Source organism: Helicoverpa armigera, chromosome 8 (genome assembly GCF_030705265.1).
Source record: "Helicoverpa armigera isolate CAAS_96S chromosome 8, ASM3070526v1, whole genome shotgun sequence".
NCBI classification, from domain to species: domain Eukaryota; kingdom Metazoa; phylum Arthropoda; class Insecta; order Lepidoptera; family Noctuidae; genus Helicoverpa; species Helicoverpa armigera.
The window spans coordinates 10,711,839-10,736,447 of NC_087127.1; the positions used below are offsets into that span (position 1 = coordinate 10,711,839).

A 24,609-nucleotide genomic window follows, 5' to 3' on the forward strand; every position below is an offset into this window, starting at 1 on the left:
TGGCGCGAAAACGCAGGCACGTGCACACGTAATTCCACGTCGAACACTTGACGCCCACTAATATGCAACATTTAGCGCACAGCGGGAGGGACGCAAACCGTTAGAAAAAGCAATAGTCTCAAATATGTTTAGGACATGGCGATGAATGGTAGTTCTGGGACAAACAATTTTTTATTTACCATTCGTTGTATTGTTGAAACATTTGAACAAATGTATCCTGTAACAATACTTTAACTATTCAGGAATCAAATAAAAATAGGTTTTAATATAAATAACTAATACATTTTTATCAATAAGGTCTAGAACACATCAAGGTGACGTGTGGACAGACACGGCAATGAAAGATTTTGAGGTTTAAATATTTTTTTTGGAGAACCTATTAATGCTATTAACAAAATATTTAGTGCTACACATAGATTACTATTACACCTACTTAGAAAAAAATATAAGAATATTATAACAATGATTTTTAGTACCGATTTCATCGATGCCACGCAATTTTTGGTCCCGGGAAATTCACCCATATTATTATTATGTGCCAGTTTTACTTTGTATTATGGTAATAATCCTCGCGTGTGGAAACAACGGTTGATTCTATTGTTCTCTATTTGAAACCGAGTTTTGTCTCGAATTTTCGATGAATTCAGGATATCGAATAAAAGTTTTGATATTGTGAATTTGAATAGGAATACCGATTTTTTGGTCCGTCATATTTTTTACCGTAACTTTAGTCTAAATATACCTTAATATAGCATGCCCAGGTAGTAAACAAAAACTGGTCCTTCTGGCGAATGAAAGGACCAAATCAAGATCCAATCTCTTTGACAACAACACAGCTATTCACTTACAAACATTACAAACTGTTAATGACGTTCATAATGAAAAATAATGACCATCACACATTAAAGTACTGCCGTCCACAAATCGATCAGACAATTGGCCAGCACGCCACCCGTGTCAAGGACGAAACTAGATCTTACGAGCTAGATAATACGGGTCAAGGTGCAATGCACTGATTGGGAGCTTCCTTCGTACGGGGATACATAACAACTTGTTAAGGAAAGATTTTGATGAAAATGATGATGTTGTTTCATGTTGTTGACAAATAGCTCGGTCCTGATCTTTGATACGAGAATTTAATTAATAAAATGTAATAAATAAATAAGTCAATATTTTGAATAGACAGACTTTATAAGGAACTAGGCTAAATTACAGGATTTCAAACGGGATTTTTAAAAACCGACAAGAAGCTTTGACGCTTCTATTCTCGTTATGGCTTATTTTCATAAGATTTTTTGACAATGTTTTTACCTTTGTAATTATTCACAACAATGTTAACTTTTATTAGCGACACCCATGAAACTGAAAATACATTGAATAAAAGTTTTGTCACATTTTGTCTACCGCCTAGCGAAGACAATTATTTATCTACTTTTATATATAGGTACATTAGGTACATATCAATGATAGCTAAGCATATTACTTTTCCGAATAAAATTTCCAAATTACTTTATAAAACTTATCATTAATTCTACTTGCCCTTTACACATTTCAGGCTTCTATTATTCGGAAAAATATTCAAATATCGAACGTTACGTCATTGGCTGATGTAATTAAGTTGTTTGGGGGTGATTTCCCAGAATTTCCATCAGTTCAACGAAGCGCGGTGGTACGAAACTTTTAGGCACTTTTTCGTATTGTTTGTATATGAACTGGTGGTAAAAGCACGAACATTTTACAAAATTACGTACAAAACCATAAAAATAACACATACGTGCATATAGCCTATGATAAAATAAACTATGCAATTTACATACGATACTCATAAAAGTATAATATTTTTATAAAATACCACCTGAATAAAGTGAGTAAAATACTCTACTTATGAACATCAATTTTCCCGTAGACGCTTTACGAGATAATAGAGACACTTTCGAGGCGTATCGCGTTTGATATTTTTTTTCGTATTTATCGGTCCGCTCGTAAAATGTATCAGTAATCTCTGATTTCGTAGCATCCTGAGAGTAATCTAAAATTGAATTTTGTACCGAATTAGTGAGTCATTAAAAGATAACGATAAATACCATTTTTATAGGTAAAAAAGTTGTCCATTTAAACATTACTAAGCACCGCAAACTAAGCTTTGAATATCTGAGGAAATTAAAAAGATTTTATTCCCAAAAATACAGTAAGACCTAAAAAAAATATAAGATTTGCAAAAGAAACTGGTATCTTGTAGATGCACTCAAAAAATCCGGCTTCCAATACTCGATTTGTCTCAAAGTCATTTAGTGAGCGAATTCCGGTTCGATTTGGACAAAAAAATATCCCCGTCACTTTTGAAAGGCTGTTTTTCCAGTAAGTAACATAACGAGACTCTTTATCGAGTATTGATTACCTATTCTTAAAGCAACACTAGTTTATGTATTGAATGAAGCAAAGATGTGTGTGTCACACACACATTAACATTGTAATGACAGCGGCATTATACATTAGCTCCCAATTCCGGATTCGTATACAAAAATCTCGGGAGCATTATCGATATTCAGCTGTTATTTTTAATTTGAAATCGATTCTTAATTTAAACCAATCGATTCCTCAAATACGGGGCACTGTCCTTTCTAAAGGTCATTTGGAAATAAACGAATTACGAAGAACGTCAATGTTTTCCGTGCAAATTATTTTCTTTATACTAATTTGTGCAGCGTAGTAGAACTTTATCTGTCAACGATAATGCATGTATGTTGACAAAGTGAGTGGAATATTAAGCAATATGAGATTGTACTTGAATCTGTCATCACTCAACGTCAGTCTCGAGAGATGTCCCTAATTTTTTATCTACACACCCCGATTTTAATTAACTCATGTAAATTATTCGCCTTTTAATTTCGATCACACTTTCGACACCGTTTTAGGCAATAATGACATTGAAAGCCCCTCGAAAATCTAGGTGATATATTCGTCTTTAACACTCACCTATTTTACCTTTCGGGGCACGTATTTGAAATTCATTGAGTGCTAGTTTAGAGTCCCGAAATTTCAAGAAAGGCACCTTTGGCGCTGTCATTGTACTAACGTCGACGATATCATTGAAATCATCCGAGTGATGTAAATAAAGTCACTGAATCTAGATAAACAGCCGTTTCACAATTTGCGTAGAAATTACGCAAGGAGTGATTTGAAATTTCGAAAACGTCGTCCATTTTGAGTGCGTTGACTCGATTGAATCACGGTTGGTCTTTCGAGCGTTTTTTGTTTTGGTCCTTTGAACTGTTTGTATTGGGCTACGAGTCACAGTGTGTGGTTTACATAAGCATCATCTACACTTAGTTCTCAAGCATCTACGCTTTAACTTACGAACATAATAACTTATCTACTTCTTCCATGTTTTGTTGGGGTTATTCCGTGTCAATAGGCAAGTAGTATAATTTTGATTACCTACACGCTTAAATATAGATCTGACTGATAATAGTGGTTGATTGAGCATGAATATCTAATGATTAAGCTTGTTCCTATAATTCAGTACACAGTTCATTAACCTCTGGTAGATTAAGGATAACTTAGGTGCTTCTGCATTAATTCAAATATTGTTAGTTCAATGTTTGCACGATTCGTTGACACGTAGTGCGCAGTTTTTCCTGTGCTATTTGTAGGACAAATGATGTAGGAAAACCATAGATTCTGTACGGACTTTTGTCGTGAAAATTTTTCTTAAATGATTTTAGATTTAATAGGAAAAACATTGTGGACTGCACAAGTTCATACTTGTGAGTTATGAAATTCTCGATGTATTTTCATAATCTTCCTCATTCCTGTCTAAAAATGTCCTCAGTAATCCATCATTGTCGATGTTACTCTTTACTTCTTCACTCATACCGTTTTTCTTATTCAAAACTACTACTTATATGTAGAAGAGTAGAGTCAAGTCGATAAAATATAATCGGTCTATTTTGTCCGAATAATTTCCCGCGAGCTGTAAACCCTACCCGCCCCCGCGTTGGACCAAATTTCTTTGTATCTCCAAGCTCCAGGTTCATGGTTAATTCTTTATTTACGTATCGCGTGCCAACATTAGAACATAGATTCATGACCTTTCACGATTTACTTTCCTAACTATCAAAGTACCGTTCGATATAATTATGTGTGTTTACGAAATCAGCTGTCGAAGAGTCTAGACTGGCGTACCTACTTACTTACCTACTATTAGTTTCACAATTTACAGGTTTCGATAACGCGTGAGTCGCGCCCGATAAGAACCATGTTATTGTTTTGATGCGCTCGTGTAAGTACCGCGTGCTCGCACTTTCGACAATCGCTATCAACATTTGTCGAAATATTTTAGAAAACCGCTCCCGCTTTTCAATCACGTTCAAAAGGTTCTAAACTTTCCACATACCGTTTTAATTTGCCCGAAGAGTGAGGTGCGACTTCCAATTTTGTAACGAAATAGAGTACAGCGAAATCGACTAATCTACTCAATGTTTACGTGTTCATTCACACGCGTTGTATTGTGTGCGTGTGGCGTCGTTGCGCCTGCGCAGAACGCTCGCGATCGAGCCCTCTTTGTTTGTTGACAAGCCGAGTGCTGAACTCAACAAGCTGTTCTATTCGCGTATGGACTTCGTGCGCGTCGGACGTGCGCCGCGCCGATACTTATACTTTGTTTAGAGCTATCGTGTTATCGCGTATATCGGCTAAATTTAGTGCAGTTATTTTAAAGAATTTTTCCCACTTCAGCGCAATATTACTGTGAAGTGTTGTTCTGTGGAGCTCTTATCCGTCAGCGTTGGTTCCGAAGATTTTTTCCACATCTAAAATTACGCGTTCGCTACTGTGCCAGAAGGTAATTTGTTTTCTTTTATTTTTCTTGGACATTGTATGTAGTATACGGCAATCAAGGACTGCACTTCAAAGAAAGATTGTAATCTCCAACTTTATATCGGCACTGTAGCAAATTTATAATATCAGTGAGGTCGACGATACATATCGATGCACATCGACGTATTTCAATGAAAATGCATGCATTGCTCATAACGTCGCCTTTATATAAACAGCAGAGGTGCAACATCGTACAAATATTCACACACACGATTGATCATCGCGAAATGTCAGTCAGGACGAGGATTGGAAAGTGAGTGCAGACATGGTCATTAAATGTGGCACCGCACGATTTCACCGCAAATGAGATGTTTGCACACGAACGACTAAAAGACAATCTTGCGACTTGCGTTTATCCAGCGCTTCTGTTGTGACTAGATACAGTTATAATTTGGCCGGTTGCCGTAGAAGGCGTGTAGCGGTATCTTATGGTAGTCTGGTGGCCTGGTAACTCGTCTCTTGGCTAACGGTGAATTTATTGCACCGTACGTGTGTATCTCATGTACACAAACAATTACGACCGGTGACACGATGATTCAATTTTGCGGTCAACTGAACTGTATGGCACAGTTGCGGTCAATTTACTGTTAGAACCTATTAATAGTAAACAAAGCCTATGATATCATTTTGTCAACAAACTTTTAAAGGAACCAAACAAAGTTATTCTTCCTTATGTCGGGTGATAGTGATGTTACTGTAGATGTCAATAAGAGGGCATCAATGTAATGTCCTCCTTTGTTTATTTATACTTTTATCGCATAATGTATAAGTCGTGAACTTGTCACTTACAATAATTATGTGCATAATGTGAAGATATAAGTGATGTACTTGTGACATCAATACAGTTCCTTGAAACGTTTTGTATCTGTACTAATTGTAAACTGCGAAATAGGGCCTTTAGTCTCTTGCCATTCAAAAGTTCTTAAAGACCTTTTCAGGTAAAAATCTGCATACAAAGCCAAATGTCTGCTTTCTTTTTACGTTTATTCATAAAGCTCCTTTACTATTTAACACGATATTCAATGAATTTCGTTTGTCTATTTGCTATTGTTAAATATTTCTTTTAAGCGCTGTTCATTCTTGGGTTGTTTCAAATACTTGAAAAGTAATTTGGAAAGCTTTAGTAAAGTTAAAATCCATAGTTTTAAAAGGTTTTGAGCCGTAAAGGAATTTTATCTCTCCCTCGTCTGTTGACCTCGGACGACCTCGATTGCTTTGATACGCGTCGGATAAAAATAATCTTAAGTGAAAGTTGAATACACATTTGAATAAAATTCATGAACATATTATAATATCGCGTGTTTACGTTTTAGATGAAATGTTTTTGTCAATTTTATGAGTTGAGTAACAAATGGAGCTGTCAGCTGATTGTCATAGCGTTGAGGAAAATAGACAATTTTATACTTACATATATATTTATAGATAGAGTAACTGCGCAGTAGTACCGGGTGATTGTTTACATACTGAAACATTGCAGAAGAAAAACATATTTCCATACATTTATTTACGACACTAAAACGCAATAAGGTAAAAAGAAAGGGTTGGATATTATTGTCCTCATAAAAATAGGTATATGTTTTTGCAAAAAATTTGAACTGATTCTTGACTGTATTAGTACATTACATTAACAATGGTCTAATAAATTAGTAACAAAGTGTCTTTACTACCAAAGAAAAACATCTAGTCGTAGTTAAACTTGTATGGTTACTTATAGCAACATTACAATCTCCCACAAATGTATTATTACCACACAAAGTTTATAATGCTCTCAACAAAATTAGTCTTGCGAGAACACGAAGAAAAACTCTGACGATCTGAGAATTTACTTAGAATTTATAATGCTTAAACATAAGTCCAAAATATATTATATTTTTATGCCAGAATAAATATTTTGAAATTCGTTTCGAAATTACTTATCGTCCAAAAGCAGTTTCGGAATATGCATTTTTGCTCTAATATTTTGCTAGTCAAAAATATATAGTTTTGTAAGCTATTAAGTAAATAGTACTTAACTCAATTGTAGCTTATTAGCTTATACAATCCTCTGACCTTTAAATAAAAACTTCGTCTGAAAGTCCCTAATAACAATTTTCGAAATTAAATCATGTCGTTGCTAACTCATTCGCTTTCATGTTAGGAATAATGATTAGTTAAAGTCCTCGGATTACTTAATGATTCTGTTCCCAAGAGATATAATCTATAGGGCTCATTGCCAACTGTCTATGGATTTACTTAACAGAAAAACCCACTTAGTGTATACTAGGATCGAGACCTGGCACGTATACTTGGACCATTTTTTTTTCTTCAAACAGTAAGATTTTTTTCAAAAATGTTCTGAAACTTTTTGGTCCTTTCTTTTCTCCGTTAAATTGCAAATTCTGTAGTGCTACGTATTGTTAGTCATCCAGTTCAATACTTCTCAGCACCCTACGGCTAAAAACAGAGTGCAGCATTCGATCTTTCAAGATCTCGAAGTAACACAAAGTGACGGTCAGGTCAACAAAGCTGTGATTCACAGAGAAAGTTCCTGTTCAGCACTCTATACGTTACCCCTTTGGCTGTTGGCTGTAATCCAAAGAACGTGTAAGTCTTTGTAATACACTAAATCTTTTGTAATTAACTTGAGTTCGCGCTACAATGCATTTCTGCAATCTTCAAGAATTTACTAGTGATTTACTTAACGTTTATTAATCATACACTTCGTATTCTGTTTTTCTACCTAATTTTGGTGTCCTAGTTCGTAAGTACTAGGTCATATTTTCTTAATCTTAATGATATACTGCTCGTAATATAGATAAGTTTAATAGGGACGCTTTTGATAAGACGAGCGGTTGTTTCAATGATATCTGTATGCGACGTAACATCAGTTGCAGTTTTGTATGCAATCCGTACTAGTTCGGATTCAACCGAAATAGTCGATGTATTTGTAGGCTCATAAAGTACACCACTAATCTCAGCTATCTTTGGATCGACTGCATTGGTCGGATCTAACGCACGACCGTACGATAGATCGTCTCTTGTTCGTTCGTCTATTGTAAATTGTGCAACATCAGATACAATAATGTTCTCTCTATTGTAAGATTTTTAGTTGGGTTTTTACTGATTTTTATCAAAGGAGTAACTTGTAGAGTTTCTCGTCTGTTCTTTTGTTAGTAGCTTCAACTTTTTGCTTTGGTTCATTGACATACTCCACAGCTATTTAATAGTTCAGAAGTGTCTTTTAATAGCTATACCGCGGTGGTTTGAATTTAAAATCTTAAAAATGTGTTGTGTTCTCCCTAAGTTACTGATGTTTAGTCGCCTCTAAGAACACGTATATCTGCTATGGGAGTAGTAGTGGCGACAGACGGTCGTTTGGCAGTAACGCTTGGCAGGCACTCTGCTGATTCACAGGCGCATAAACCAGGAAGCGAATATGAAACTTTGTGATCTTTGTCTCAATGGGTTACTTTTATTAATTTGATCTACTGAACTTTAAGATTTATTGGAGTTAGGAGAAATTATCAAAGATGTTAACGTTACTTCTAGGCATGCGTGCACCATATTCCACGGCATCTTCGCTTATATTTTGATAATAGTTTCTATGAAATTTGTTGCTGGTTGTTCCCAGTAAAACCCACTTCCTGGCACTGTGTTTTAAGCTGAAACATTTCATAACTTCTTCACTTTATATCAGGTTTACAGGGGTTTAGTGTAGTGTGTGATAAATGAGAAAAAATTTAGCTACAATATAGTCTGAGTATCAGACAATTCTAAAGTTATGTAACAACTAAATTGAAATAAAAGCCATAGAAGGCAACAAAGCTTGCACACAATTTTCATAAAAACTTCATTTCATAAAACCGCAGACAAAACCATAATGGAGCTCGAAATTGCAGACAAAACTTTAATATTGTACCTGCAAGTGAAGATGACCTTGGGGATATGAAATACGGCAGAAACAAAAGAGACAGGCACAGACATTCTTTAATTGTTTTGACTACATTATGTAATACAATATAACCGTGTTGTGTAAACTTATCAGTACAATGAGGAAGTTGTTATAACTTTGATAAATTACAACTTAATAAAGAGCACATGTGGAATGACATTGCAACTAAATGTCAAAAGTCATTCGATTACAACAAAATCGCGGCTGCATCTCGATTCTCTTAAATCGATTCCACTGCAGGGTTACGCAATCGACTAATCGCAACTGTGAATTGTAACGACTGCATTGAATTTATATCGAGTCAAAAAATTACAAGACACTGATAACATCAGCTTTACAGTTACACTTGACATTGATCGCAAATTGCCAAACTACATAAATTCATGTAATTAAGGTGAAATCTCGAGTAACCGGTCCTTCATTACTGTAACGGGTCCAGGCTCGGATACCGTTGCACTGCCAGCGAAGGGAAGTAATCACCTAAATAAAGTAATTTTAAGGTATAAACTCGTTTCGGTTATTTTGGCTGCCATCCAACGAGTTTAAGACAAACATTCACGCGAAGGCGACTGGAAATACCGAAACCCTTTGTTGTAACTACTCACTCTTCTCTACTACGTCTTAGCACTAAAATAAAGCCCACTTTATTTTCATTGTAATTAACGAAAATGCTGTGTCCTTATAGTCTAATCCTGCGCAGTTTTGTACGAACAGAGATGCAATAAAATTTAATTTGTGTCTCGTTAGTGTGGACTCTAATGTCGCTCAGTTAAACCCCTGTTTCAATTCTGTTTCGTTAAAACCTGCAGTTCTGCGTCTTGTTACGTCACTTTTAACTAGAACGCTGTTCGTAAACACTGCGATTTATTTCATTGTTGTCTGCACAAAGCATTCCCAAGAATCTGTAGATGAATCAAAAATTCAAAGAATGTTATGATTGGTAGTAGCCTCGTTTACTTTCAATAAATACATGGAAAATGGATATAAAATCCATTTATTATTATACCCCGGAGTAGAAAATTTAATCGCGAATCTATTGGCGTAGTTTATACTCCAGACGGGGTGTACTTACATAATATTGTTACAATAAATTCTCTGTGCACTCTCCCGTCTAGACATGCGTGCATTAAACTTGAAACTGCATCTCCCTCTCCCCGTCTGCATCGAAATTGCGATCCTTATTTTCTGCTGCATCAGGATAAAGCGCTGGAACACTGTCTGGACAGTTTTCAATTTAGTTTTTATAATAATCTGCTTCCTCTATATGTATTGGGTTCTAAGTTTGAGCAATAAAACGAATCTGTCTGAGTGTTGGTGATTCTGAATGTCTAGCCTTTGTGTCCTGTCTCGCCGTCGGCCAACTTCTGTAATAATATTCTGTGTCCTTGAGTTTATTTTGTCCACACATATATATTACAGAACCGCTCCCTTTTGTTTCTTTTTTACCTGCTCTGTCTGGTGCATTAAGTTTTTCCTTTATTGAGTATTTAGTTTTGTTTTCTTTAGTTCTGCTTAGTCGGTTCAGCTCTCTTTAATCTTCCTTCATAATAGTTGGATTATTGTGTATTACTAGATTTGTAAATTTTACTCTCATGCCTTTTCAATGAGCAAAGCCGCTTTATTTTCTCTTTGAAATTATTTAAACTGCTTTCCCATTCACAGTTTGACATGGTATTTTTATCCATAGTTTAAGACATCTTTCTCTCTTTTCGCTTCGTGTCTGGATCCACATCTCCGTTCCATACTAATTCACTTTGCTTCATATAATTTGCATCTCGTTGCAATCCAGACAGCCAGACTTTGACTTGGAACCATTTGTAAATTGAGCAATCCCACTGAGTCCTGTTTGGGTGAGATTCGGAATTACAAGTTATAGATCTACTGTTTTATAGTTCCCGTCTTATTGTGTAATATCTTGGTCTCTATGTCGCTGGATAATAAACTTGTTCATACAATATTTGCATAGAACATTTAGCTGTCAACCGTACAATAGTTTTTGTAAGATTTTTTGTTAAACCTTTGCTTTATTTTAATGAAGTGAGTGAGCAAAAAATGTATGTACAAGATGTTTTAGAACTGTTGTTATGTAACGAAGCACTTATCATTTTTGAGTTATATAAATTGTAATGTTTGTTTTTTTTTCTGAATAATATTTTAGGGATTTTGACTATTATAGTAATCTGTGGTAGTGCTAAGTGCAGCTTCGTAGATGTGGTATGGCATGAAATTGGTTTCTTTGATTGAATGTGTGATTTCAAATTTTTAAGGGGAAGGCTCATTTTTATCCGGTTACATGGAGTGGTTCTCACGGAATTCTGGTGAAACCGGTGACAGAAGTTAGTAATATTTTATTATCATATGTGGTAACAGTTATTGAGACATTGTTGAAGGTCATACAACCATAACAACACTGTTGTTAATCTATCATTGTTACAATTTTTATGTCATTCCGTTACATAACAAATAATAATAGACTGTTGTCGACGAACTCAGTCTAATGATTACTCATTATTATTGTTTTCCTTTACGATAATAATACGATAGGTTGTATTGTTTACGTTTTTACTACCTACTGGTTTGAGTTGAAATTATCAATTTAATATAACAAGCGTTTATTTGAAAGGTCGTGTGTAAAAGGCGTGTCAGTATAAATAAGTAAAATATAGTACATTTATTTCCGGCGGTTATAATACCTACCTAAGTAAATAACATGAAAGCCATATAATAGCAACAATAAAAAGATAATGTCATTTCCTTGAATATTTGAAATACACTGGAGAATTAGATTTTAGGAAATATTCATAGCAGAACTGATTTTTTTACTCAAATATAGTGACTTTTTTGATGCACCACTAACCTTACGAAAAGTACTTATCTGTATAAAAAAAAAATGACGGTTATTTTGAATTTCCGTAACCTACTTCGCCTCGAACCTTAAGTATATTTTTACACATCACGTTTCGCATATAAATCTTATGATTCATCCACATTGCAAGGACAGTTCACTGGAATATTTTGGGGGCAACTAACCCGTTCGTAGGTACTTCTAATGCCGTTGACAGATCTGAGTGCCTAGTCTGAGTTTTTCAAGTTTACGTTCTTGATGCGTAAATTATCATACAACTTAATTAAGTAGCATTTGTTTTGGAACTGTTTATTTATTAAAGCTGTCATCGGCCCTTGGTCGTATTATAAAATGCGGTCACTATCGGCATAGTAAACGTTATTAACCGGGAAAATGAATGAAAGGGAAATATTCTAATCCAGTGTTATAAAATACGACTCTTTAACGCGCCATTTTCACGTGGGTGTGATTTTTTTATAATTCAATCAACCGAGATCACCCTGACCCAAAACTGGATATTTTCTAGTCAACGAAACGAAGAAAATACCAGTTAAGTCAGTTTAGGCCACTAAAATAGGACAGATTTGTCAAAGCTTTGACAGACAGCCCTGATCTGGACAGATCTGGATAGAACTGGAATCTGATAGCGAGTGCGATTCTCTGATTGTGCGATATTGACAATTACCTAGTATATTGGAGGCCTCACTTTGAACTGGATGTGTGCAGTAAGACGTGGGTCAATTTATATTCGAGCTAGTTTATGCTGGTAATTGAAAAAGAACCAAATTATTATCAGTCGTAAATGTTTACCAAGATATAACTTGTTATTCGCTTCTTTACTTTGATTTTGTAATAAATAAACCTAAAAAAATGTTTATTGGCCCACAGCATAGCGTGTTAGTATTCAGTACAAACTTAAAATAATGCAAATTATTTTCAATTCGATAAACTTTTATCGATAAATATTTTTCTATGAAACAATAGACAACCCTAAAATGCCGAAGGGATAGTCTCCATTTTCAATTAAATTTTTTAAATATTAAACATTTACGTTTTCTTTCATCGTTTCCATATTGTTTTGAAAATCAACAGAAGATTTTATCAATTCCTTTACAAAATTCATGTTCATGTTTTTTGTAAGAAGCTTGTTATTTTGATTTAAATTATATTATCAAAGACGTTCAGAATTTTGTTGAGGAAAAAACGGATCCTAACAATTTAAAATTTATGATCGTATCGTATTCACGTTTCCATGGTCTGGTTGAAAAACTGTTTTGTTATGCTTCGATTGATTGTTTATTTTTGTATGTTTTCCTTAATTAGAAATAAAAAAAGTAGGTAACTATAATTTAATATTCATTTAGCGCCCAAACTATTGCAATAAAAATTTATAATACCTAATGCAACGCTTCTTCTAGGTACAGACAGTCAATTGTCTATCTGTGATTTCGACCAAAGATCTAGTTACAACTAGAAACGGAACTGCTTAATTATGCGAACTCGTAGCATAATAAAAACGTGTGTGATCTAGAAATGGTCGCGTTACTCAAACAGCTAATTTGCATAGAGCTGGCGATTCAATGACCTGCCGTCGTCGCCGTATCAATCGATTGCTGCGTTTGTTCGAATTCATTCACCCCACATACATCGATATACCGACGAGGGAGCAATGTACGGCATTCCAAATCAGTAGGGATCCGAGTTACCGAGTCGCTGAATAACAACCCTATTAACCCTCGAAAGGTACGGGGTTATTAACTTTCGTTAAGTCGACTCGATTTTGTCTGTAAATGAATTTTTAGTTTATTTATTTTAGTTTTCTAAGCCTAGGATTTAGTTGGGCACTAAATTGATGCTTTTTATATTTTATTTTCTTTTAACAAAGTCATTAATAAACATTGTTTAATTTATTCATTGCTTGTTTTACAGTTGTTGTTCCAAATCTAAATTGATGTTTAATTAATTGTCAATTAGAGGTCGAATGATTGCCACTAATTATAAATGAGCTATCTAATGTGTTGATTTATTTTGAATCAATAATTCCATGTTTGTTGAAAGGTAACATATTTTATGACATTGTGTTTCAATCCGACAATATTTTATTTGCATAAATCTTAAACACCTATTTTTACCTGGTCAGAAGGAGGGTTATGTTTTATCCTTAACATTCATAGTTGAGATAAATCGTTACAGTTCAAAAAACTAACCAAGCACTCAACAGCCACTTTATCGAGTTCTCGATAAAAAACTGTCACATCACTATTTCATTGGAACTCTCGATATGCGTTACAAAAACTGTTTATGTACACAAATGCACCGTGGGATTGTTTTATCCGTCGCTTCAAGCGTTCTGTGAATTTTTTCACTAATCTTCACAACTCACAAGTTTAGTCTTCATGACAGTTTTATGAGCAAATGGTGTTTAACTTTTTTACTTAGGTAATGTTACAGAAAACTTAGGCTCGAATACTTTCTAATTGCATCTTGTAAGTCTTCTGTTTATTTTGTGATCAGTACGAACGAAAGCCTCCTCAAAGCAAACAAGAAGTCTTATTTTAAGTCATGCTTTAGTACTGAAATAATTATATAATTAAAATGTGTTTATAATGAAAAATCTATACTAATACATATTATAAAGCTCCTAGCTATTATTTAGACGCATTTTGCTAAGAGACATTTTAAACCCTAGTAAAGAACAATTTACAAGAACTGTAAAACCAGTCAGACAGGGAAGTACATACGGAAGAAGGTCAGTTGTCACCGTCGCGATCATTTGACCACAAACAAAATAAGAATAAGGGTAAGGTGCTGACGATAATGATATCTCCAAAAAGGTTTCCTAAAGGCGCATGAGACTGCATAAACAACATGAATAATATAAACGTAAGTTTATTGGTCGGCTCCGGCTGGACTGAAGACTAGTAAGACCGGTTTGTTTATAGGTCTGTCCCAACTCTTCCGTACTGCACGTGTACCTAGCACTACTAATGCAATATTATGCAACTTGTTACTTATGAAATTATTGTTACTATATTGTTGTGTTAAGTGGTTGTAATAAAGCTATCGTTTACGAGATTAGTGCAATTATGATTAAAGATCGTTCCCAATATTCGATCTATCTGTTGATTTGCTTACCTACTATGGATAAAATTTTAACACTAGTTCCATAAAAGTATGTAATGTCAAATTCACTAGACAGAATATTGGGAACACCGTTAGATTATATTTAAATGTTGATTTATCATGTTTTTGTTTTTATAATGGTCGACACCGTGAGTTTTATAAATTAAAAAATAAAAGAAAGCCAATATTTATGGTGTTTATAGAAAATTAACTAGTAAGAATAAATGAACTGCGTGCTTTACTTTGGAGACATAATAAATTCAATTTGTAGAGGCATAGTTTTAGTTTAAAAAAATAACGGAAAATGTAAAAAATGCAAAGACAGCTCAATAAAATATTGGGGTCACCAATAGAATGAATGTAAAATTGTCTTTACTGGTTCAATTGAATTTTAAGCTTGACTTGAATTATCGTCGAACTATTGAAATTGTTAGGTTGTTACCCTAATATAGTGGATTAGGGTATTCACCTAACCGTTAGCTTAGCGTCTGATGGTTTTTTTTAATTCTAGAAAGTTTCTGTGACTAACTTGTACTGCCAGTATTTTTAAGAAGATTGAAACCTCCGTGTTGTATCCAATCCTCTATTGGCACTATGGATTAATTTTTCGTTTTTTTTTACGTTTGTTGTACAGTCAACGTCAGGTCAGTGGTAACAGTTTTATAGGAAAATCGTACTTATTACTATTGAGTTAAGGTGCATGACAGTTACCACTGATGTGCGGTCGACCGTACTTATGTATTTAATCGTATATCAGCTGTTTCCTTATATTTTTGAGTGCAATTAATAATAAGTATTATATTTTCTGTAAGTAAAACAAGAAGTTCTTTGAAGTATTAATATTTATAACATCACGTCCTTTCAAGGTTGACATTAATTTTAGTTGGCGCCAGATTTTTAAGTGGCATTATTAACCTTGAAATCTCTGGTCGTGTTCTATTTTTTAATTTATTGTAGGTATCTGTTTATAACATTTGAATTGTTATAATATATTTAAAGTTTAAAGCCCTTTTCATTGGTACACTGTCCTGCTTACGAAATTATTTATACTTTATGACCATGATAATATAATATAAAGTGCTGATATTTTTACGAAGTTCAAAATACGAACTCGTTTATCTGTGAAAATGGTATTCGATATATAAATCTTATACATACATTAGCCTACTTATGAAGGAAGCAAACAAAACTAGGGTTAATGAACTCTGAAGAAAATATCATCGAAAGTAATCATCAGATCTTAAAATAGACTGTCTAGATTTAGGCCTCTTGAATTGCTAGTATTGAAATTCTTTAGATAAAGTGGGTAAGATATAACAGTAATTTTATTTATTTGTTGTTATTTGTGTTTATTTTAAAACTAGCCGTTTTCCCGCGGTTTCACCCGCGTCCCGTGGTAACTACTGCCCGTAACGGAATAAAATATAGCCTATGTTACTCGTGGATAATGTAGCTTTCGAATGGTGAAAGAATTTTTTGAAACTATCGTGTAGTTTTTGAGCCTATTCATTACAACCAAACAAACAAAGTTTTCCACTTTATAATATTAGTATAGATAAACTTGTATATAAATGACATCAAATGGTGATTTTGAGAAATCTGAAGATCATATTATTAAACATGAAAAACCTTTTTCCAACGAATAAAGTAAAGACGCCAGCCAGTCGAGTGCTAAAGCAATGAGTTTTGTAAATGTCCATTTTGAATAAATTTCAATACATAATGTCCATTTGTTAACTCTTTTAACGTCAAGCGTCGAAAAATCTTCAAATGGGACGTAAAGTGGACTTGGTTCATTCATCCTCCGAGCCTTTTTCCTAACTATGTTGGGGTCGGGTTCCAGTCTAACCGGATGTAGCTGAGTACCAGTGCTTTGGACTTGGTAATGGTAAAAAAACATAAACAATTTCCCTGTCACATGAATATGAGTCATATAATATGTCATACACACCGATTGTTTAAATATTGTGTCTGCATCGTACACAGTGAAGTGGCTAAATATCTTTCTGTAACAAAAACGTTGCTAGATCAAAGACAGCAATTTGAGAAGAAATGGAAATATCTTTCTTTCTGCATAAGCTGAAATTATCTAAAAAAAATTGTTTTAAATAAGTTTTTTTTCTACATAAGTTGAAATTATTAAAAAAAATAACTGTCTCAGGTGTAAATAACCTGAAAAAAAAATTTCGACATCATTAATTATCTGAATAAAAGATTAATTATTAATTAATGAATGACCCCAAAGTCTCAAACTTCAATTGAAATTCCATCTATAATACTTATTTTACTCGTTCAAAAGACTTCAAAAACTTAGCTTAAATTAAATGCAAATTATATTTTCAGAAATTTCTTATTCAAGACTGCGAGCATTATTTTTATAAAATTCAATTTGTTTGGCAAAGGCATGTAATTGACGCGTCTGATGTAGAATAAGCTTTTAATATGACTAAATATGATTAATTAATGAGATTATTTTTCATATATAAAATAATGGTGTTAGATTTTTTTTCTTAGAAGGAAAATTGCTAACTTTCTCTGACATGTATTTTGATATTAAATATTCAGAATGCTTTTGTTTAAATAAGCTATGTAAGTGTGTAAGCGTATATTTTCGTCCTTTCACTTTCTCTTTCGTGGCATTTATCCAATTTATTTTTTGTTAGATATGCTATATTTATGCTAGATTTACAGGTAAAAGTAGCATAGCCTTTTTTTGTTTTATTTATTAAAAAAACTATAATATTATAAATTGTCCTTTTTGGCCCTTTATTACCAAACTTTTTCAAAGTACTTACCAAAAAGGTTGTAAAGACACTTATTGAACCATAAACTAAGCTTTCTCGCTAACCAAAGATTCACAGAACACCTCTTTGAAACAATGTCTTCGCTAATTCATAACAGCTGGCCACATAGAGTTCACGGCCGTTTGTTCGTCACCCGATCAGCTGACCAGCAACTGTCACAAACAACTTTCAATTTTATTGCTACGAAGATAAAGTCTATAATCGCTTGAAGTGATGTTTGTTCTTTGTTTAAACGTGTTGCTAATTCTATGTTTTTTTTTGTTTCAGGTAATACATGAAACTATTTTGAGTGATACGAGTAAACGAGAATCATCACTTCAATAATCAGTAAGCATTTACAAAGATAACGTTAGTTATCAATTGATATATGTACATAATAATATTTTGTTTTGATTCTACCGGTCCGATATAATAACAGGTTTTACTACGTCACTGTTATTATATTATACAAAGTCTACTTTTAATTACCAATTAATAGTGTATAATTATTCATAACATTAAGAACTGGTATTAGTCTCACGGCTACCAAAATAAGTATTATTTTAATGTCAGATTATTATGGTCTCAACCAGTTAGTTTTGCCTTTTAGCGCTAGTGTTTTCGAACACGTGGGCTGTACGATATTCTAGGAAACTTAGGCATATAACAGATATGACTAAAAGGTCTATAGAACTTATCTAAATATGTATTATTTAATAATTAACAAAAAGTCGAGGTATTTTGCAAGTATTGGGCTGTGAAAAAATCGTATACTTTTTTGCGTATCTTAACCGAACAAGTTTGTGAATATTAGTGAAAACTTTCACAGTAAAATTGCTTAAAGTACCTCTTTTGGTTTTCATTATATCAATACAGACCTGCAGTCAGAGTGCATTCTAGTCATTAAAGTTCAATAGCTTAGCCTTTAGGACAAATACTCATCTTGCCATCAACATCATCATCTTGAAACCGTTACCTAATTTCGAAATTCCGACTCATTTCTTGCCATCAGCTCTTCATATTATGATATATCTGCTATCTATGTCCCATTTCTGGAATGTTCCACATTCAGCATCGCACGTGTCTAGATAACCCTCAATCGTTCTGCAAACACACGATACAATAGTTTGGACAACTGCGTAACGGTTCTTAGTACATTGTTATCACGTTTTAGAGATTTATTCTTGATTTCTGTGAGTCATCAGACTGTGTTTTTGTTTGGGAAAGAGTAAAAGTACACACTAGCTTCTGCCAGCGGTTTCACCCGCATCCCGTGGGAACTACTTCCCGTACCGGGACAAAAAATAGCCTATAGCCTATAGCATATAGGTAGCCTATAGCCTTCCTCGATAAATGGGCTATCTAACACAGAAATAATTGTTCAAATCGGACCAGTAGTTCCTGAGATTAGCGCGTTCAAACAAACAAACAAACAAACAAACTCTTCAGCTTTATAATATTAGTATAGATTTCTCTGAGTCATGAGACATGTGTTTTTGTTTGGAACAGAGTCTGCGAGAAATGTTGTTGATTACTTTAGAAGTCATCAAATCAGGAATAATTTGATAGCCTTTGAAAATCCAGTAGCTTCTGCCAGCGGTTTCACCCAGGTCCCGTGGGAACTATGTCGTATGCCGGTGTAACTAGCTGGTGTGTTAACTCCTAAATCTTAGCATTCAGGTTAACGCCCAACCTTCATAATCAAAGTATTTCTCACAAATACGCCAAACACTAAACCAACATTTATGAACACACATTGAAGTTAAAATATAATTTGTAAGGTCAATGCGACCTTTTTAGACCCTAACGGCTTCGGAGTAAAGGTGCAATAGGTTTCATGTCCATCGCTAGTTTTGTGCACGCGAAGGTTCTTAATGGTCTCAGTCACCACGCGTTGTATTGCTACTCAAGATGCTCTTTGTCTTTGCTCGATTCCGAGGGATTATAGCATCATGGAATATGAACAATCTATGTGGAAAATTTGGCTAGACGAAGCAATGTGCATTTCTCAAATCCTTTCAAAAGAAGTTCGAAGCTTCTTTGAGACTTCTTATGGCTAATAGCTTAAACTTTGCGTGTGAGATTTTTCTCATAATTCCTAAAATACCTGTAAGAACTGCACCAAAATGCATTCATAATTACATGGCATTTATTTTCTGCAAATGTAAGAGCATAAATGGAGACGAGCTGTTATTTAAATGGTGTTTTCCAGTGGCGTAGCGTGGGGGGGGCAAGGGGGGCACATTCCCCGGGCGGCAGCTTTTAGGGGGCGGCAAAATTTACCCAATTAAAAAAAAAAATTGTTCGCAACTAGTATCTGCGCCGCTACATAAAACTGTCTAACAATAAAAAAAACATTAAACAAGTTGAAACTTTTTAAACTTAAAATTAATTATTGTTAAAAGGATGATGGGCAATTTTGTATGAACCCTGGCCTGATAACCAATAAAGTTCTAATGTGAATTAGATTATTGCTTATACCCTACAGTTACTGAAATAAAACAGTTCATGTCAAGAATCGACCGGAAATAAGTACAGTCGGGCACAAAAGAGTTATACTTTTTGCACAATTTTTTTTTGGTTAAAATAATATCCATAGTGGAAAAATTCATTGCATGATGTATTTTCGTCAACTCGTCACTTATTTAAATAAGCCTAGGGTAGATTATCAATTAAAATCGGTCTTAACTAGGCATAATTGTTTTAATAGCAAAACAAAATATAAAACTTTTACTTCTACCACCGTATATTCTTTCCATTATTGGAGATAGCATGTCCTCGTGTGATATGTCCTGACTAATATGGACAATAATATAATGCACTTAAACATCGCTCCCATACAAAATGAAGTGGTCCAAGTCCATAGGCTGTCCTATGCTATCAAGTGTCATATCTTCGTTCTCCGGTGGTTTACAAGGTTTTGGCCATAACAAAAAATGAAGCTTAGGGTATAAGCTATCATTTGATATGCGAATGGTTTTTATTGGATTTACCGGTTAGACTCACCAGAACGGCGGAGTACGTACACCATATGTTGTAAATACTACCTGCTAAATAATCTTTTTTCTTTTAATAAACTTGGAAAATATGGGCACAGATACCTTCTGTAACTCGTTCTGACAATTATTGACAATAATAATGCACTTAAACATCCCTCCCATACGCACTGAGGTGGTTCAAGTCCATGGGCTGTCCTATGCTATCAGGTGTTATATCTTCGTTCTCCGGTGGTTTACAAGGTTGTGCCCATAACAAAAAATGAAGCTTAGGGTATAAGCTATCATTTGATATGCGAATGGTTTTTATTGGATTTACCGGTTAGACTCACCAGAACGGCGGAATACGTACATCATACGTTGTAAATACTACCTGCTAAATAATCTTTTTTTTTTCAATAAACTTGGAAAATATGGGCACAGATACCTTCTGTGACTCGTTCTGACAATTATTGACATTAATAATGCACTTAAACATCCCTCCCATACGCACTGAGGTGGTTCAAGTCCATGGGCTGTCCTATGCTATCAGGTGTTATATCTTCGTTCTCCGGTGGTTTACAAGGTTGTGCCCATAACAAAAAATGAAGCTTAGGGTATAAGCTATCATTTGATATGCTAATGGTTTTCATTGGATATACCGGCCAATTTTACCCATCATCCTTTGGTACTTAAAACACACGTGACACTACATTTTACGTAATTTTGGTTTTGAGTCTTAAATAAAAATAATTAAAATTTCGCGCTCGCTTCGCTCGCGTATTTAGAAGCTGTATGCGCTTGGTTTTGCATTTGTCATCAAACAAAAAGTTAAGTACGTTTGGGCTACACTTTTCGTAATATTTGGTTTAAGTCTCATAAAAATTTCGCGCTCGTTTCGCTCGCGTATTCAGAAACTATATTATGGCCCTTATTTTTGCATTTGTCAACAAACAAAACGTTAGGTATGTTTGGGCTAAATTTTACGTAATTTTTGTTTTAAGTCCGATAAAAATTTCGCGCTCGCTTCGCTCGCGTATTCAAAAATGGTATGCCCTAATTTTTACCTCTGTCAACAAACGAAAAGTTAAGTACGTTTGGGCTAAATTTTACGTAATTTTTGTTTTAAGTCCGATAAAAATTTCACGCTCGCTTCGCTCGCGTATTCAAAAACGGTATGCCCTAATTTCTACCTCTGTCAACAAACAAAAAGTTAAGTACGTTTGGGCTACATTTTACGTAATTTTTGGTTTAAAATTCCGATAAAAATTTCCCGCTCGCTTCGCTCGCGTGTTTGGAATTTTACAACCTTCCAGAAATCAAGTAACAAAGATATAAAAGAAAAGTCTACTTGAGAACTTCCCCCTTCTGCCGGGGCTGCGGGTTGTTCGAAAGAGTTACCATAAAACATGAAACGCTTTCGACAGAACACGACGGTTTTTAATCAGTAAGAGTCTGACACTCCCTCACCGCTGCTAACCCACAGCGGGAAGGGTCATTTGATGATTTTTAACGTCGATACAAAAAAAAACCTTTTTTTGAAGTCGGTTAAAAATGACAAACGGCCAGTAACACTTGTTAAAAAAAATACACGGGAAGGGGCGGCAAAGTCGACAACTGCCCCGGGCGGCAGATACCCACGCTACGCCACTGGTGTTTTCCCAAATATTTACGTACTTAATTTCCCTACACCCTATCCTGTTACTTTAATCCCAACTCTGAAAGAGATAGCCTAGTTTCATTAATCTTTTTATTCACCGACAATTTGGTCCGATAGATAGCTTGTCATGAAGTGGTGTCGTGTTCGATAAGATAAGGGGAAAGTCTTTCATTAAATGATATGATATTACAATTCGCTTTGTAAGCCTGATGTGCGTTCATAAAATACCTAAAAGCATTATTAAGGACGCGTGTGAAGCCACGGGAAAAATCTAGTCATCATATCAGTCAATTGCCGTCTATTGCTGAACGTACTTTCGGTTAACTTATGTCATGTATTTTATTTGTTATTTTACTTTTCTTCAGCAGTATTTTGATGATATTGCTAGTAAATGTTAGGTAAAGTTATTTACCTTTATTATAATTACGTATCTATTACAAACTACTAATTGATTGATCTCCTAAATTACTGGAATATTTCAATTTCATTACATTCTCATTAGACGCGATCAATCATTACAGTATTAAAATGTCTAACCACTAAAACCGTACAATAAAGGTCGATTTAGACGGCCTGGGCAAAACAGATACCTAACCTGTATCCAAATATTTTAGGTAATTTTACTTGTTTTTTAAATATGGAAATTTTTAACATAAAGCAGTTTTTGTTTTTCTAAATTAAAGCAAGAATTTTAGCCTTGGTCCCTTAACGGTTGATTAGGAACAAATTGAGTGAAAGATGACTGAATCTTCCTAAGCCTTAGTTTCAGACAAGCCATATGGCTGACGGACTATAGGTGAGAAATATTTACAACACAGAAAAGTTATGTGTCTGAGAGGAAAATTGAGACCTGTGTGAGTTTTGGCAAAATGTATAGCGACATGAGAAAGAGAGCAACTGGAATTTGTGATGAACTTCTTCAGGACATTTTTACATGCTTGTCTTAAGAATGAAAGGTTTTCATATAACTTTAGACAATGAACCTTAGAATTGTACCTACATATGTGTTGCAGCCAACTGGTTAAAATTGACATTCAATCAAACAGTTTGCTCTTTGACTGAACATTGCATTACATATTTCCTGCTATATTACTGTGGATGTATTGAAGGAGACCAACAGTTCATTAATTCTTATCGTAGAAACAAAACAAATCAATCTACATATACGAATACAATACAAACGTGTGTTGAAAATGTGGATCAGACCAATTTAGGAGTTATAATCCTCCACATATTGATGGATTAATCGTCCTGATTGATAGATCAAGTAAATTGTATGTTTGAATAAAAATACATTTTTAGAAGGACTTAAAGTTTGTAGCACATAATGTATTATGGAACATCATTTTACAATGTTATAGTAATTTGGATAAAAGTAGTCTTCGTAACTTTTGTTAGGATAAAAAATATGTATTTTGGCAATCATAGATAGATAACAGGTTAACCATAGACAAGAACGAAACTTGATTGGTAGGTAAATAAATACTAAACAAAGCCGTTAATATTCTGCATAGGCTGCACCTGTTGATCCTGTCAAACGTCAAAGTCAAGTCAAAGTCAAGTCCTTATAGAGTAATCAGGATGAAACCATAAGGAAGCCAGTTTGACAGACAGACGGGACCAACTTGACAATGTAGCGAAATAAGTTTCAATCATCCTATCCATCAATCAATATAACTTGTGACATCTTGTCAATGATACACTGGATTAAGGATAATACATTGATATTTCTTGCCATGAATCCATTGTTTCTTGCCGGTTCTTGGGGACTTAATTTTTGGGAACATTTGTGTGATGTTTCATAGAAGCCTGCAAATCCAAAAAAAAAATACTTTGACTTACATAATTCTTATGCCCATTTTCACCAACAAATACCTAAATTTAAGAATCCCCTAAAAGCATTTAGGGAATACTTAATAAGAATTTCGTTTTCACCGAAGTGTAAGTGTCCCTTATAACCTTAAAATATTGGGAGAGCCCTTATTCTAAGTGACACTTAGGTAAGAGATTGTTGGTGAAAACGGGCATTAGAACGGGCATTAGTCTCTTACACTTTTGCCTAGCCCATTAGCTGAAAAGAAGATCTGCTCATTTGCCACAGAACGGGACAACACCACGCATATTCCTTTAAGGAACTATATAACACTAGATACTCTTAATAACCTGTTTTAAGATCAAGCACTTCACAACTAGATTCAGACGGATAATTATACAATAAATAAAATCTTATAGGTACTCTAGAGGTCAGACCACAAGGACGTTTATCTCCGTATTAAACAGTTATGTATGTGTTTAAATCCGCCACAGACACTAACGACTCGTTAGCTTAATTGCCAAATGAGTCAGCTGTCATAATTTTGCAAATAAAACTGTGACGGGAACACTTTTGATTTCAATGATGTTTTAATCCTCTT

General features: G+C 34.4%; 1 protein-coding gene across 5 annotated transcripts in view; it reads left to right on the plus strand.

Annotated features, from left to right (window-relative positions):
• Positions 1 to 24,609, plus strand: part of LOC110372253 (protein yippee-like) — a 115,472-nt gene that overhangs the window by 58,487 nt on the left and 32,376 nt on the right. For 2 of the 5 annotated variants that reach the window (XM_021328850.3, XM_021328847.3), the window contains exon 1: positions 4,561 to 4,843. The exons of 2 other annotated variants lie outside the window; for them this stretch is intronic. The gene's annotated coding sequence lies outside the window, so the exon portion shown is untranslated. Of the gene's footprint in view, positions 1 to 4,559; positions 4,844 to 24,609 lie in introns of those variants that run through there. One more of the 5 variants, XM_021328851.3, reaches the window with a different exon arrangement.